The following is a 15,183-nucleotide window of genomic DNA, read 5'->3' as shown; positions in this document are numbered from 1 at the left end:
TTAGTCTGGTGCTCAAGCCATGGCTGAGTGTCCTACCAAAGCTGGTAGGACAGACCTATCAGGTGTTCCCTTTGACTTCCTTGCATCCCATGTGTGCCAAATGGGCTCAGGATTTGGCAATCCAAAGACAAAAAGTAGACTTAATAACAATGATGCCTTTAATTAACACAACATAGATACAAGTACAAACGAATAAGAATTGGTTAGTACATGTGAATACGAAAAAGTTAGTGACTGAATAATACTTGCCAGCAGAATTACGAGACCACGCATCTCTCCAAGGTAGCAGTCTGGAGGGGCTGGCAGGCTCTCAATCATAGCGGGCGTCCCCGCAGAAGACAACATTGGCCTCAATATTGGGAGTCTCCGTCCCCCAAATCTGACCTTCGTATTTTATCCCCTGGGGCGTCCGGTCACTTAGGGCCAGTACATGCCAGGAGACCACCCAGGGGTGGGTAAATCTCCCTCTTTCTGTTATATCATCCTTCTAGGACTGCGCCTGCGCAAACTCCAGAGCGGGGGATCTCATCCCTCAATTTGGTGGTCTCACTTCCCTTATCCTTCTCGTTCTCACAGTGACTTTGGCCTTCATACTTCCTTAGGCAGCAGTTTGTACTCAGGCTGGCTGCAAACCACCCTGAACAGCTCAGTGGGCTGGTGGGCTCAGTGGTTAGCACTCCCTCCCGTGGTGGCAGCAGCCACCTGCACTATGCAGCTGTGGGGTGAGTGTGGCGTGAAGCTCGTTGTCCTCCCTGGCAGACAGGTTTTGCGCGCGGAGCCATGGCCATGTGCGTGCAGTTGCAGTGCCCGACTAAGCCAAGACCCACGGTGAAAGGAGGATTCATCTTTGTTTCACAGTCTGTGTAGCGCAAGGGCAGCCCCTGAGCACCCCATGCAGTCCCTCTCCACCGCAGGGCCAGCCCTAGCTTGGCCCGTGGTGAGGAGGGTCAGACCCCTCTGTGACACGGGCTGTGCTCACAGGGGACATCCCGTGTCACAGGCACAGCAGTCAGAGCGCACGCTGCGACCTTTCCTCACACGTCGCGACGAGCCTGGGAGAGCCCACGCGCTGGGACTGCTCTCGGCTCTGCTCTGCTGCGAGGAGCCCACGACCCTGAGCGGGAACCAGCGAGGGGCGGCCAGAGTAGCACAGGGCTGAGGTGACGTGTACAGGAGGAGCAGGAGAGGAGCTGTTTCCTCATCACCTCCTGTTTGCTCTTCATCCAGAGCAAAGAAACTAGGATGGAGCTCTGGGACCCTGGCCATGGCAGGTCCCATGGGCAGCCATTGCCAGTGCTGCCAGCACACGGTAAGGCCTCTGGGAGCTCTATCTCGGGAAGTCTCACGGAGATCATGAACTGTGAACATGGCTGTGTAAAGCCTGGGGCTGGAGGAGCGTGGCTGGGGCTGGAACTGCTGCCAGAGCCCAGGCTCATGGTCCCCTCTGCCTCACTTGGCAGTGTGGCTGCCAGGATTCCTGGCTCCCAACCCTCATGCTATCCCCACTGTCCCAGGACACCCCACTCAGGAGTCCCTGCCACAGGGGTCTCCCAGTGGGGAAGGCCTACCTGAGCTGCCAGGCCTCCCCATTAATGCCATCTCGATCTCAGCTGCTGAGACCCTCTCAGGGTTGGACTCAGTTTGCTCATTGAGTACGACTGCACGTGTCACCTCCTTGGTTAACCATGTGCTGCACCTTTGTGAGCGGGGCCACACAGAGCCTGATGTGTCTTCCACTTCTTTTCCAGAGACCCTGGCTATCTGGGAAGGAGTCTCCGAGTACATTCGAGATCAGCTGATGTTGAACAAGGTGGGTCTGCCATTATGCATCTCCCCAGAAGCCCTTCTTCTGCACTGGAGGTATTTGAGGGATGAGTTCTCTATGTTTCCTAGCATTTTTTGAGAGCATGGAGAAGAAGGGGAATGAAAACACCTCAGGTGCTCTTCTAAAGACATTCTCCAAGGGTTCTCCAAGGCTTTCCCCACTCCTCCATTCATCCCCTTTGCACAGCAGGATTGAGCAGGACACTAAGCTCCATCCTCATGCAGCTGACCAGTCAGAAGCCTCTTCACCTAGCACTCGAATAATGCTTTTCTTCCTTCTTCTTTGCAGGGAATCAGAGTTATTCGGCTTGGCACCTTTGGTGTGGTGACGGAGCAAGTCGCTGTTAGGAAATACGGCCTTGTGACTGTTCACAGACCCGTGTTCCATCTTTCAAAGAGTATTGCGGAGGTTCACAGCCGCACCTATGATAAGTCCTATGCCCCTGGTAAGAGGACATGCTGAAACTTGGGCTTCCCTTTTTTTGGGACATCTTTGAGCAGGGCATAAATTCTATTCAGCAGTGACTGTTAGAGCTCCAGACTTCCATCACCACGTTCTCCAAACAGCTTCCATTTGTAGCTCTCAGGACCTCAGCATGGCGATTACCATTATACTCCCTCTCTCCCTGACCTCATTTTAGCTGACATTCTGTAAAGGCAAATAGCAGCATTCATGCTGCTTTTTCCCTTCCCCTTGCACCTTGTAGTAGGCCAAAGTCAGGTTTACAGAGCCCTCAAATAGAGAATGGGACACCAGTGAGTGTTTTTTTTTTCCTTCTTTCTATCATCCATGTGACATGGGCCAGTGAAATCTTTCTCAATGTGGAAAGGACAGAGTTTGGCCCAAGTCCTGTGACCTGGCACCCATTAAGGCAACTTGCTCCCTTCCTCCTCTCCTTGTCCTGCCATCGAGCCTCACATTCGTAGGAGATGATTGTATCCATTTCTTTCCTACTCTGTAGTAGGGGAGAAGGCATTGCTGTCCGCTTGGCACATCTGCTTGCAGAGTGCTTTGAGCATCTTCCCGCATGATTTTTCCCAGAAAGTGCAAGAAGTTCTTGAGCAGCTGCTTGCTTGAAGACCACAAATCTGTTGGTGCTGTGTTTCAGTGTGTTCTGCTAGTAACTTTGTTCCTCTTGGTCTGCTTCCTAGGCCATAAGCTTTGTGAGCCCCTGAAATTTGCTCACATAGCCGCATACGTCCTTCTTCCCCGTGAAACGGTGGAGGCTGGCGTAAAGGAGACCCTGCGCCTCTTCCGCCGCTGCATCAAGAGTGGGAAGAATGTTGTGTTTGTACTCAAGAACATTGGCATGCTTATAATTGAAGGGGCAGATGTGAAAATGCAATTTTACAAAGAGTTCCTGGAAAGACTTAATGGGACCGACCAGATGCTAGCGGCTCTTCTTGCGGTAAGTTCTCCAGTTCTCCAGTGCTCCCCATTACCTTTTTGAATTCCCAAGGCAATGCAATTCTATTAGCCTGCCATAAACTGTGGAAGGACATGGACAGTCCTGGCTGAGAGGAATGCCAGCTACCGGGACAGTTTGTCTTGGGCATTCAGAGGACTTGGCAATGAAGTTGAACCTGTGCAGAAGTGTACTGGGTCCACTCAAGATTCATACAACCCAGGAGCCAATTTCAAGAATCTCAGGAAAAGAGGCCAAGACAACAGGAGGCTTTGTGGGTTTTTTTTGTCCCACCAGACTTTGCTCCTTGCAAAAAGCCTTGCTTTCATGCCCCTTTTTGTGAGGATGTCCTCGGAAACTATTTTTCTCTAGAACATGTCTGGTATGGTAAGGCAGCAAGCTCAGCTGATTCCCCTTAAGCTGTTGAAAACTATTGCTCTGGGCCCCCCCCCGGAAGCTCGGCCTGATCTCCTCATGGGATAAAGTTGCCAGGGTAAATGGAGATGTCAGACCTCTCTGTCAACTTTGTGTTGACCTCATTCCCCTCCCTTTGACGTTGGAGGGCCTGAGTGTGACTGGGATAAACTGCTCACAATATTGGATCCTCATGGTCCTCTTGCTCTGTAGCATTCCTAGTTCAGCGTGTAAATCAGTGATGAGTGCTTACCCCACTCTCTGGGCAGGAAGCAGAGGCACAGAACGAGCAAGGCCCAGAGGGAGAGAATGTTGGGAGACCCCTTCTTCATCAGCTGAGGAGGCATCAGGTCTAGACAGCAGGAAAAACACAGTGGCCCACTTAGTGAAATGCCTTCTCATGTGCTTGCCTCCTTTGATTTCTGCATTTGGAAAGACTTAAGCTAACTGACTCTCTGAATGCTGACCCTTGCCAAAGGCCTGAGTATGTTCCTCCCCCTTCTCCTTTTTTTATCTCCACTTGTTATGGTGCATAAGTGAGGGGCTGCTGATGGGAATAGAACAATCGAAAGTTTCAAAACCAGCTTCTTCTCTAAGCAGTAGAAGAGTTTGTTTCCCCTGTGAGCACTTGGATAATATTCTTGGTACCATGTCCCAGATGTCTGTCTCGTTTGCAGATGCCGCAGATGAGGAATTCGGTGCTGTCGGGCTCTGAAACTGCACTTTCGCAGACCCGCTCTGGTCATGTCATTGTCTTTCCCGAGTGAGTATGTTTCCTTCTTAGCCCTTGGCTGGCCAAGCAAGCAGCTGCTCATGGCATGTTTTGTAACCTTGTGTTTCCAAGCCTTGTGAAGGCTACTCAGAAAGCCATTCATGAGCAACCCTTTCAAATGTGCATCAAAGTAAAGGTTCCTGGCAGTTGCTACCTTGGGACATTTTCAAGTCTTCTGTTCTTCTGTGACATCTGCATGAATGAAATGCTTCACAATGGTGTTTTCAAATATTCACTTGAGTCATCTCTTTCTTTTTCTTTTTTTTTTTTTGGCGGAGGGGCAGAGACCTATGTAGGCCAAAGTAATGCCTGTACTAGTCAAGTAAAAAGCTTTCTCCTGGCTCACATGGTGCTAAGTGTTTTGTTCCATTACGTGTCTGGGAGATACAGGTTCTTTTTTACACATGCACGGAGATGTTCTTGGGAAGGCTTGCAAGTGATCTGGAGGGTGAGACAGGAATTAGAAAGGATGCTGGAAAGGAGTAGGAAAGAGGACTAAAGTGTTCTGCCTGAACAGGAGCAGGAACAGGAGATGGGTGATGATCCCAAAAGCACACAGGGGATTTGGGTTGAAATTGCTTTGGCAGTTTCACAGGAAGCACAGGGAAGAGTCAGAGAAGAAAGGTCATCCCCTCCAGGCGTTGGAGGTCTTCATGATGCCTCTCACCTTGCTGAGAGACTCCTCCAGCATCTGGCCTCTTCTGCCTATTGCGCTTTGAGAAAAGAGGGACTTCCCAGCACCTCCCAAATGCTCCTGTGTCCCCACTATTCACACCAGGTGCAAAGGAAGTGCAGTGCCCCCTCGCGTTTAGCGTGATGCCTTTTCTGCTTTCCAGGTACAAGCTGGAGAGTAGAGATCGAAATCCACCTGGCGCACCTGTAAAGGCCAGGCAGGAGGAGGAGAGGAGAGGAGAGGCCAGCACTGTCCAGGAAGGTAATGGAGCTGCTGCTTCTTGGTGGAGGCTTTTGCCTTCTCCTTCTGTGCTCCTGGGTAGGCCATCGGAACCCAAGTGACAGTGTGATGGCTCAGGTAGCATGAGGCGCTAGAGTTGACGCTGCTCCCCCAATAGGGCAAATCTCAAGTGAGTCCTGAGGGAACAAGACCTCAGTGCAGCACAACGCTCCCAACTGTACTAATATCTCCAAGTTCAACTTTCCTCCATTTCCATGTCCTGCTCTCCTAAACATGCCTCATAAACACCCCCAAAGCAACTCATTGGTTTTGATTGTGTCAACAGAGGAACTCTAGGCATGTGAGATCAGTACGCACATCCAAGGATCTGCTCCCTTGCCTTAAATTACCGCCCTCAGAGACACTCTGTTAGGCCACCCATACATCCCAGCAAGTCTCCTTTTTCACAACGGGACAGAGAGTGAGAAAAGCGCTAGTCCAAGAAATGATGTTGTAAAGTACAAATGAAAAGACAGAGAGAAGGCAGTGTCCAGAATGGCCAAAGTCCAGCCAGGAATAAAGGCTTCAGAGGAATCAGCCTGACACCTCACAATTTGACCTCAGGCTGAGAAGAACTGCATAGCCTTCCTTTTCAAGAGCCCTCTGCAATGCTGTCCTGAAGGGTTTTCTTGTCTTCTGCCTACAGGAAATGTTCCTGCCAATCGTCTCCTCTCCAGAAAAAGTGGCGCGCCACCGACACTTGCAAACAGAAATATGCCAGGAGAACAGGGGACGAAACCTGAGAGAAAAGGAATTTATGGCAGGTGAGACACTTGGAGGAACGGATGAGGGTGACCCTGTAGCCGTGTGCTTGTGTGGGTGAGATGCTTCCTAGGTGCAACAGGTTCCAGGCAGCTCTAAGAGTTTTGGATCCCATGAAGGAGCTGGGACTTTCAATATGTTTGCCAGGATGGGGGATCTGTGTCCCTTAGAGGCTCCATCTGTAATGAAACCTGCTCTTCTCCTTGCTGCATCAAGAGAGAGCCTGTATCTGGGCATACGGAGCATTCCTGTGGTCACATCTTGCAGCTCTGGGCATTTCAGCGGGGGGTGATCTCTGTCTCTGTTCATGTGAACACAGTCAGTTGAGCCCATATCATTCATGGCAACAGCCAACAGAACTGCCTTCAGCTGCAGATTCCTGTGAGGACAGGACGGAGAGCAAAGTCCCTCTGTGCTCACAGCACCTCTCTATATTGTCTCTTTTCAGCGTATTTCCAGCCATCCCCGGGACATCCTCCCAGAAGCCAAGGAAGGGCAGGAGGAAGGGCCGTCCTGCAGCCATGCCCCCAGTTCAGAAAGTTAACAATCGAGTGGGGAAGTGGGTGGAAGAGGTATGTGCTACTGACTGAGAAAATCCATATGCCCTGTGGATTTGTGGGAAAGCAAACTCACTTCTCTGGGCAGTGAGTGTGAAAGATGCCTTCCTGAGGCTTCATGTGGCCATTGGCTGACATTGTCCTGGCTTTGCTATAAAGGGTGAAGGTCATACTATATGCAATACATATGTTATACAAATTGCAATACATAGCAATACATAGCAATACAATATTACAATCTAATACATAGGTTTAGCTCAGCTCATCAGTCACGTCCAAAGGACAATGTGCACACGTGGGCATTAGAGGGCTATGAGGAAGGCTCAAGTGAAGGGACAGAAGAGGGGGTGAGAAGTGATCTTCATGCACTGAAAAAGAACACAGGCCACTCCTAATCTTTCTTATTTCTTTTCTGTGTCCCCACAGGCCTGGCAATATCACTTCAGAGTAAGAGGGAAAGGGACTCACGGCTTTCCTCCGATCTGAAGCCCTGGGACGATTTCCCTTTCCTTTGCCTTTTGCTGAAGAGACAAGGAAGGAATCTGACAGATATGAGAGAGAATCACAATTTTGGGAAACTCATTGGAATAAATACCAGTATTTGAGGGTGACAGAGCCCTGGGACAGACTGCCCAGGTCCTTCCTTTCCATTCGCACTGTAGCTTGGCCGTCATTTCATTCTTGTTTCCTATGCTGAAGTATTTCCCTGATCTCTTTTCATGGACACATGTCAGAGTACAGCTCCACTGGTGGTGGTAGGGGGGGGGTGCGGTGCAATCTGACTGATTCCTGGCTTTCCAACTTTCAAATTCTGCACTTTCTTGTTGTGCTTATTCAGCCCTCTCTGCTGATATATATTCCACAAGAAAGACTTAAAGACCGCAGACACAAGCAGCATGAACACAATTCATATCAATTGGCACGACTTCACATAGCTGTGCACTCCACTAGAGAGTTCCACTATTTCAATCACCGAATTCCAGCCTCGTCGACAATTATGTCGCTGATGGGTTTGGGATTCGGCAAAAATCCCACAAAACAAGGTGGCTACGGCGAGCCTTTATCCAGGTAAAAGCACATCAAAGAGGCAAAGACTGAGACTGAACATTGTCTTGAGTTAGTGGATTAGAGGGTTGCCGACAGGCTCCTAACTCGGCGGGCATCCCTGCGGAGACAACGTAGGCCTCGGTGTTAGGAGACTCACCCCGCCCCTCTCCCCACTGTGTTTTTATGCCCAGTGCATCCTGGCACATAGGGCCAGTACGTGCCAGCAGACAGGCTGCTGGGCGGACAAACTCCACCTTCAGCCACATAACGTTGCCTCCTGGGTGTGCAGCTGTGCATACCAGTGAGGGGTCCCAGCCGTCAGTCTGAGGGTCCTGCCTTCCTCATCTTCCTCCCTCTGGGGTGTTTGACCTTCAGACTAGTTTAGAGGACGTCTGCGATTGAGTTGGCTACAAGCCTGGTTGAGCAGCCACCTTCAACTGCTTTTGGAGGAGGTCGGCTGTGAATCTGGATGAGCAGTCGCTTCCGTGCTCCTTATCGCTCAGCCCAGGAGGGCAAACATCTTCTTTCTCAAGCTCTGGATTCTGTTTCACACAATAGTTTTATGACTCTACAGATCATACAAATTTCCACTTCCTATACATGCCACCCTGTGATCTGAGGTCCATCTATTGTAGCGAAGGGCCCGAACAGATAACGTTTTCAGAGCAGTTCCAACCATACCTCATGTCAGCATCATTATACAAGGGAAACAACACATAAAACAGACAAATATAGCGAATAGAAATAATAGCCCTAATAACAGTTTCTGTCCTCACTTAAAGCATTATAGTTCCTCAACCCCCACTTTAAAAGATGGATCAAATTCCCGGGCTGGATATCCCTACCCCTCCTGGACTTACCCAGGATATGATGCATAACCGGCAATGTTCTTTCATGCTCTTTGGTCAGGGACCCTCCCACGGTTCTCAAGAGCCTCGCTCCTACCCTACAGATTTCTCTGCCCGTAGATAGAGTTTCTAAAGTTACCAGTTGTGTGCAAGACGTTCTCTCCTGTCCGTCTTAATGCAGCCCAGGATTCCATTGGCCTTCTTGGCCACGAGGGCACACTGCTGCCTCATGGTCAACTTATCATCCACCATGACACCCAGGTCTTTATCCGCAGAGCTGCTCTCCACAAGGTCGGTCCCCAGCCTGTACTGGTGTCTGGGGTTATTCCTCCCCAGGTGCAGGAACTTGCACTTGGCCTTGTTGAATTGCATGAGGTTTTTCACCGCCCAGTTGTCCAGTCTGTCCAGGTCCCTCTGGATGGCAGCGCAGCCCTCTGGGGTATCGGCTACTCCTCCCAGTTTCGTGTCATCAGCAAACTTGCTGAGGGAGCACTCTGTGCCTTCATCCAGGTCATTGATGAATAAATTGAACAGGCCTGGACCAAGGACTGACCCCTGGGGGACCCCACTAGCCACAGGCCTCCAACTAGACTCTGCACCGCTGATCACCACTCTCTGGCCCCTGCCATCCAGCCAGTTCCTAATCCATCTCACTGTCCACCCATCTATCCCACACTTCCGGAGCTTGCCCAAGAGGATGTTGTGAGGGACGGTGTCAAAAGCCTTGGTGAAGTCAAGATAGACGACATCCACCGCTCTCCCCTCGTCTATCCAGCCGGTCATTTCATCATAGAAGGCTATCAGGTTAGTCAGGCAAGATTTCCCCTTGGTGAATCCATGCTGACTACTCTTGAGCACCTTCTTGTCCTCCATGTGCCTGGAGACAACGGTCAGTATGAGCCGTTCCATCACTTTTCCGGGGACGGAGGTGAGGCTGACTGGCCTGTAGTTGCCTGGGTCCTCCTTCTTGCCTTTTTTGAAGACTGGAGTGACATTGGCCTTCTTCCAGTCTTCCGGCACCTCCCCCGTTCTCCAGGATCTTTCAAAGATGATGGAGAGTGGCTTAGCTATGGCATCTGCCAGCTCCCGCAGCATTCTGGGGTGCATCCCATCAGGGCCCATGGATTTGTGGGTATCGAGGTTCCTTAGGTGCTCTCTGACCCAATCTTCCTCTACCCAGGGCAAGTCTTCCTCTCCACCCGCTTCTTCTCTTGTCTCTAGGGCCTGGGGCTCTAAAGGGCTGCCGTTGGTAAACACCGAAGCAAAGAAGGCATTGAGCAACTCTGCTTTTTCTGTGTTATTTGTAACCAAGGTGCCCATCCCGTCCTCCAGCGGACCCACGTTCTCCCTGATCTTCCTTTTGCTGTTAATGTATTTGAATAAATTTTTTTTGTTATTTTTAACGTCCCTTGCCAGCTTGCCTTCTAGACGTGCCTTAGCTTTCCTTGTCGCATCTCTGCACTCCCTGACTACGTTCCTGTATTTCTCCCAGGGGGCCTGTCCTTTTTTCCACATTCTGTATACCGCTGCCTTCTGCTTGAGCATTGCCACAAGCTCCCGGCTCATCCACGCAGGTCGCCTGCCCCCTCTGCCTCCCTTCCTACACACAGGGATGCACTGTTGCTGGGCGTGGAGGAAGTGCCGCTTGAAAACTAACCAGCTCTCTTGGGCCCCCCTTCCTTCTAGAGCACTAGCCCATGGGATTCTACCGAGGAGGTCTCTGAAGAGGCTAAAATTGGCCCTCCTGAAGTCCATCGTCGCAAGGCTACTTACAGCCCTGCCTCCTCCTCGTTGAATCCTGAACTCCACCAACTCATGGTCACTGCAGCTGAGGCTACCCCCCACCTTAACATCTCCTACTAGGCCCTCCCTATTTGATAGCACGAGGTCCAGTAGCCCACCTCTCCTCGTCGGCTCCTCCACAACCTGCGTCAAAAAGTTATCGTCGACGCTCTGCAGGAACCTCCAGGACTGCTTATGCCTGGCTGTGTTGTCCTCCCAGTTGATGTCGGGGTAGTTGAAGTCCCCCATGAGAACCAGGGCCTGTGACCGTGAGGCAACATCCAGCTGCCTATAGAAGGCCTCATCAACCTCCTCGTCTTGGTCAGGTGGCCTGTAGCAGACACCCACCACAGTGTCTCCCACATTAGCCTGCCCTCTAATCCTTACCCACAAGCTCTCAACTCGCTCATCCTCCACTCCCAGGTTGAGCTCCATGCATTCCAGTTGCTCTCTCACATAAAGAGCAACTCCACCACCTCGCCTTCCCAGCCTGTCCTTCCTAAAGAGCACATAGCCTTCCATGGCAGCGCTCCAGTCGTGCGAGCTATCCCACCACGTCTCTGTGATTCCGATGAGATCATGACGCTGGGACCGCACACAGATCTCCAGTTCATCCTGCTTATTCCCCATGCTTCGCGCATTGGTATACAGGCATTTCAGGGAAGCAACAGAGGCCACAGGTTTCCCAGGAGGGGTGAAAGAGGACACTCCGGGATCATTTCCTATCCTCACTTCCCCACTACCATACTCCCGCTGGAAAATGATAATGTACTGGGGAGTGTTAGTGAATTGGCCTTGGCTCTCTTGGAATGGGGAGCTATGTGGGAAAGAGCAGCCAGCCGTTTCGGGTAAACAACTTTGCAGAGCTGGGAAAGAGCCTATGCGGCCGGGACATAGCAACCCCCCTAGCAACCAATCGTAGCTGCTAACCTGGATATCCCTCAGATGCTTGTAGGTATAAATATATGCGCACTTCAGCTAATAAACGGAGCAAGACCTAACCTCATATTGAGTCCGTGTCTTGTAATCCGGCTCAGCTCCCAGAAGGCCTGTGCAGTTGTGTCCCTGCACAGGTTCCCCTGCACTGGTTCCAACATCTGGCGTCCAAACAGGGACCCAACGGCAGGGAAGTTGGGACCCGATGGCAGGGGACCGATGGCCGGGACGTCAGGACCCAATGGCAGGAAGGTGCTGCGGGCAGGCAGAGGATCCTGGGTCGCCACGGCTTGATGGGGGAAGATCCACGGGCGGAAGATCCCAGGTCGCCACGGCTTGAGGGAGGATCGGGGAATATCCTGGGTTGCTACGGCTTGATGGAGGATTGAGGAGCTGGGAAGCGCGTCCGGTGTGAGGTACCCACACCGCCGGGACCGGGTGCTGGGCACGGGGTCTAGGGGCGGGGGCGGTTGAGCCGCCGGGACCCCTCCGCGAAGACCACCTTAACCATGGACTGTGGGGTGGCAACACAGCTGCTATTGCATGTTCTCGCCAAGCGAGAGGCGGCTGTGAGTACGAAGAAACTCTGTGAGTTGTTACAATGGGCACAAGAGATGGGACATCTGCAAACTCTGGAACTTATGTATAGTGCCACTGAGTGGCAGGAGATAGGGTACTCTCTCTGCAATGCCACCATTTTGGGTAGCAAAATAGCTAAGGACTTGGGTTGTATGTGGCGAGAAATAATGATAGCGAAGGTCCTCCTCACTCCCGCGCAATATCTGTTATGGGAACGGGAGTGGGAGAAACAAATCCAAAATGTGGTGAACGCACATAACATCCTGGGAGATCCATTGTGTGGTGTGACTGTGCAGATGCTTATGGGACGGGAGCTTTATGGTGACCCCGCGGCTCAGCTAACCTACTCGATGCCCATGTATAATGCTTCGCGGAAGCAGGCGCTGTTTTTAGTGCCATCAGAACAAAAGGCCCCATCATTTACGATGGTGAAGCAGGGATTGCAGAAGTCCTACGGAAATTTGGTGAACAGGCTCGTGCAATCCCTGGAGCAAGCTACTGATGAACTGGCCCTCTGCAAGCTTTCGATGTGGTGCAGAGAGAATGGGTTCAAAGCCGAGCCCCACCTAGTATTCAAATCCCATGTGAAAGCCAAATCAAAGTGGCCGCCGGAGTCATGTCTGCCTTTGTGAGCACTTCAGGACCGGGACCGCCATGCCACCGAAAACCGCTGGTGTTCGGAAGATGCATCGCCAACCCCCCCGCTCGTGCCTGCCTCTGTGCCTGCACCTGCGGCGCCTGCACCGTCTCTGTCCCCGCTTCCAGACTGCCCCCATCGCGCCTGAAGAACGGCCTGGCTGGGTCCAGGACTTGTTAGATCGCCTTGAAAAAAGGTGAAGAAGCAAAGAAAAGGCGAATGAGATCAAGGAGACTTATGTTGCTGAAGGCTTGATGAAAGCCAGGAGGGAGGTGCAGGGGAATTTGATCCATCTTTTAAAAGTGGGGGTTGAAGAATTGTAATGCTTTAAGTGAGGACGGAAACCGTTATTAGGACTATTGTTTCTATTTGCTATGTTCATCTCTATTATGTGTTGTATCCTTTGTATATTGATGCTGACATGAGGTATGGTTGAAAGCTGGAAATTTGTATGATCTGTAGAGTCATAAAACTGTTGTGCGAAATAGAATCCAAGATCTTGAGAAAGAAGATGTTTGCCTGCCCAGGCTGAGCGATAAGGAGCGCGGAGGCGGCTGCTCAGCCAGGTTCACAGCCGACCTCCTCAGAAAAGCAGTTGAAGGCGGCTGCTTGACTGGGCTTGTAGCCAACTTAACTGCAAACATCCTCTAAATTAATTTGAAGGTCAAACACCTGAAAGGGAGGGAGATGAGAAAGGCAGGACACTCAGACTGACAGCTGGGACCACTTACTGAGTGACTCAGAGCATATCTCAGAGGGTCTGCTGGCACCCTCCCACTGCCCCACAGACCTTGCCGAGCTCATTTCGTGGCTCCTGCAACTGTTCCCTTGGACAAAACATAGCATATCATGCACGCCTGCCAGCAGTATGCGTACTTCACAGCAATTTGTATGTTTGTAGCTAATTAAAAAAAAAGAAGGCTTTTTTTGTTGTGTTTTTTTTTTTTGCTTTGCTTTGCTTTTATTTTGCAAATACATTTAAACACTGCAGCTCTGGGAATGCTGAAATTTAGCTTCTGCACATTTCTCTTGTTACACTCACAACCTTGGGGCTGGTGAGGTGAATTCTGGATTTGTTTAAAATAAGAAGCCATGAGGGTCTTCTCTGCTCTGGCATGGGGTGTAGCAGTGCGTAGTTGCGCTCTGAGGATGTCTGTGGTTGCGCAGTGCCCTTGTGTTCCTTTGCGGTGAGCTGCACTGTTCCCAACACAAACCTGGTCAGGGTCATCTTTGGGAGGTTTGTCTTCCTGGGTGATTTCTAGCTGCCAAAGGGCTTTGAAATCTCACCTTAGAAAGTTAAGAAGCTCCCTAGGGGAAGGTGTTGCTGGGAGAATCTTTCCTGACAGAGCAGCTGCTGGTTAGCAGTCTTGTGCACCAGGGGGTGCTTCCTTTATACTGGCGTAGAAATAAGAATAAGAATAAGAATAAGAATAAGAATAAGAATAAGAATAGGAATGAGCTCTCTGTTTTGTGGCAGGCTGCGGTTCCTTAGATGAACCAGCCTTTTCTCAGTTCTTCGCTTATCTTTCCCTTTGGCCTGAATGTCCTCCCCAGTACTGAGGTGGGGATGGTTGTTGCTAAGGCATGCAGATTATTGGGCAGTGGGTAGGGGGAGGTTGCAGGCATCCCCCCAAAAGCCGAGTGCTGCCCCCTTGTCCTTGTGGGGTGAAATATAGGGAGGTGCCTGCCAGTGGGGTGGTTGGGCCCTGCAGCCTTATGTGACACGGGCTGGGGTCACAGTGGGACATCCCGCATCACCATCGGAGCTTCCCTATAAGTAGGGCGCCCCATGCACGCTGCCGTGCGAGGCCTTGCTGAGCCCTGGCACTCGGCTGCTCTCGGCTCCACTCTGCTTGCGGCAACTGCTCTGCAGTGAGGAGGAGAGGGCAAGAGAGGCAGTGCAATAGCACTGAGTCTTTGGTGTGCTGGAGTGGAAGAGCTGGTGCCCATTGGCTTGAGCCATGGAGTCATTTTGCTCTAACTTCCTCCAGTCACTCTCTCAGCGGCTCGTGCGTTTCCGTAAGGAAAGTAAGTCCTAAAGCTCCCTGAGTCTCCAAGCTGGTGGTGGGCAGAGGAGTGTCCTCTAGGTGGGGTGGGAATGGATTGGCCGGTTTTGCCAGGGAGAGGGTCTAGCTTTGCAAGGAGCATGTGAAAGTGCAGCGGTGCTGTTTGCAGAAGGCTGAGGTGAGCTGGTGCTCCCGCAGGGCTCTAGAGAGGCAGTAGGGACTGTTTCTCTTAGAGCTCGGTGCTTTCCTTTGCAGAGGAGGGCTGCTAGTTGGAAGGCTGTTGGAATGTCAAATCTGCTGCCCTCCTCTGCAAGGGTCCTTTGTGGGATTGTGGTGGTGGTGGGTGATGCTTACTGCGTCTGCTTGGTTTGGCACGGTTGGCATGGAGGTGAGCTTGTGGACTTCAAGCACAGCCCGTCTTTCTCTTCCTGCCCAGATATCGCTAAAGTTTGGGACAGCGTGTGCGAGTGCTACCGCCAGGCGCTGCTGCAGAACCAGGTGGGCTTCTCTGCTCCTTCTTCCTCCCACCCTGATGAGCCCCAGTTCCCCCATTTCCGTGCTGCCTTTGAGCAGCCCTATTGCTGCCCCCTCTGAAAGCACAAGCGATGTGCTAGCAGGAGCCTGCGGGTGGCAGTTCTGCCCCAGAGCGAGCTCTTTGGCA

The sequence above is a fragment of the Tinamus guttatus genome, unplaced genomic scaffold (assembly GCF_059628265.1).
Source record: "Tinamus guttatus ecotype Peru unplaced genomic scaffold, ASM5962826v1 Tinamus_guttatus_pri_ptg000618c, whole genome shotgun sequence".
Taxonomy (NCBI): Eukaryota; Metazoa; Chordata; class Aves; order Tinamiformes; family Tinamidae; genus Tinamus; species Tinamus guttatus.
This window is presented reverse-complemented; position numbering follows the sequence as displayed.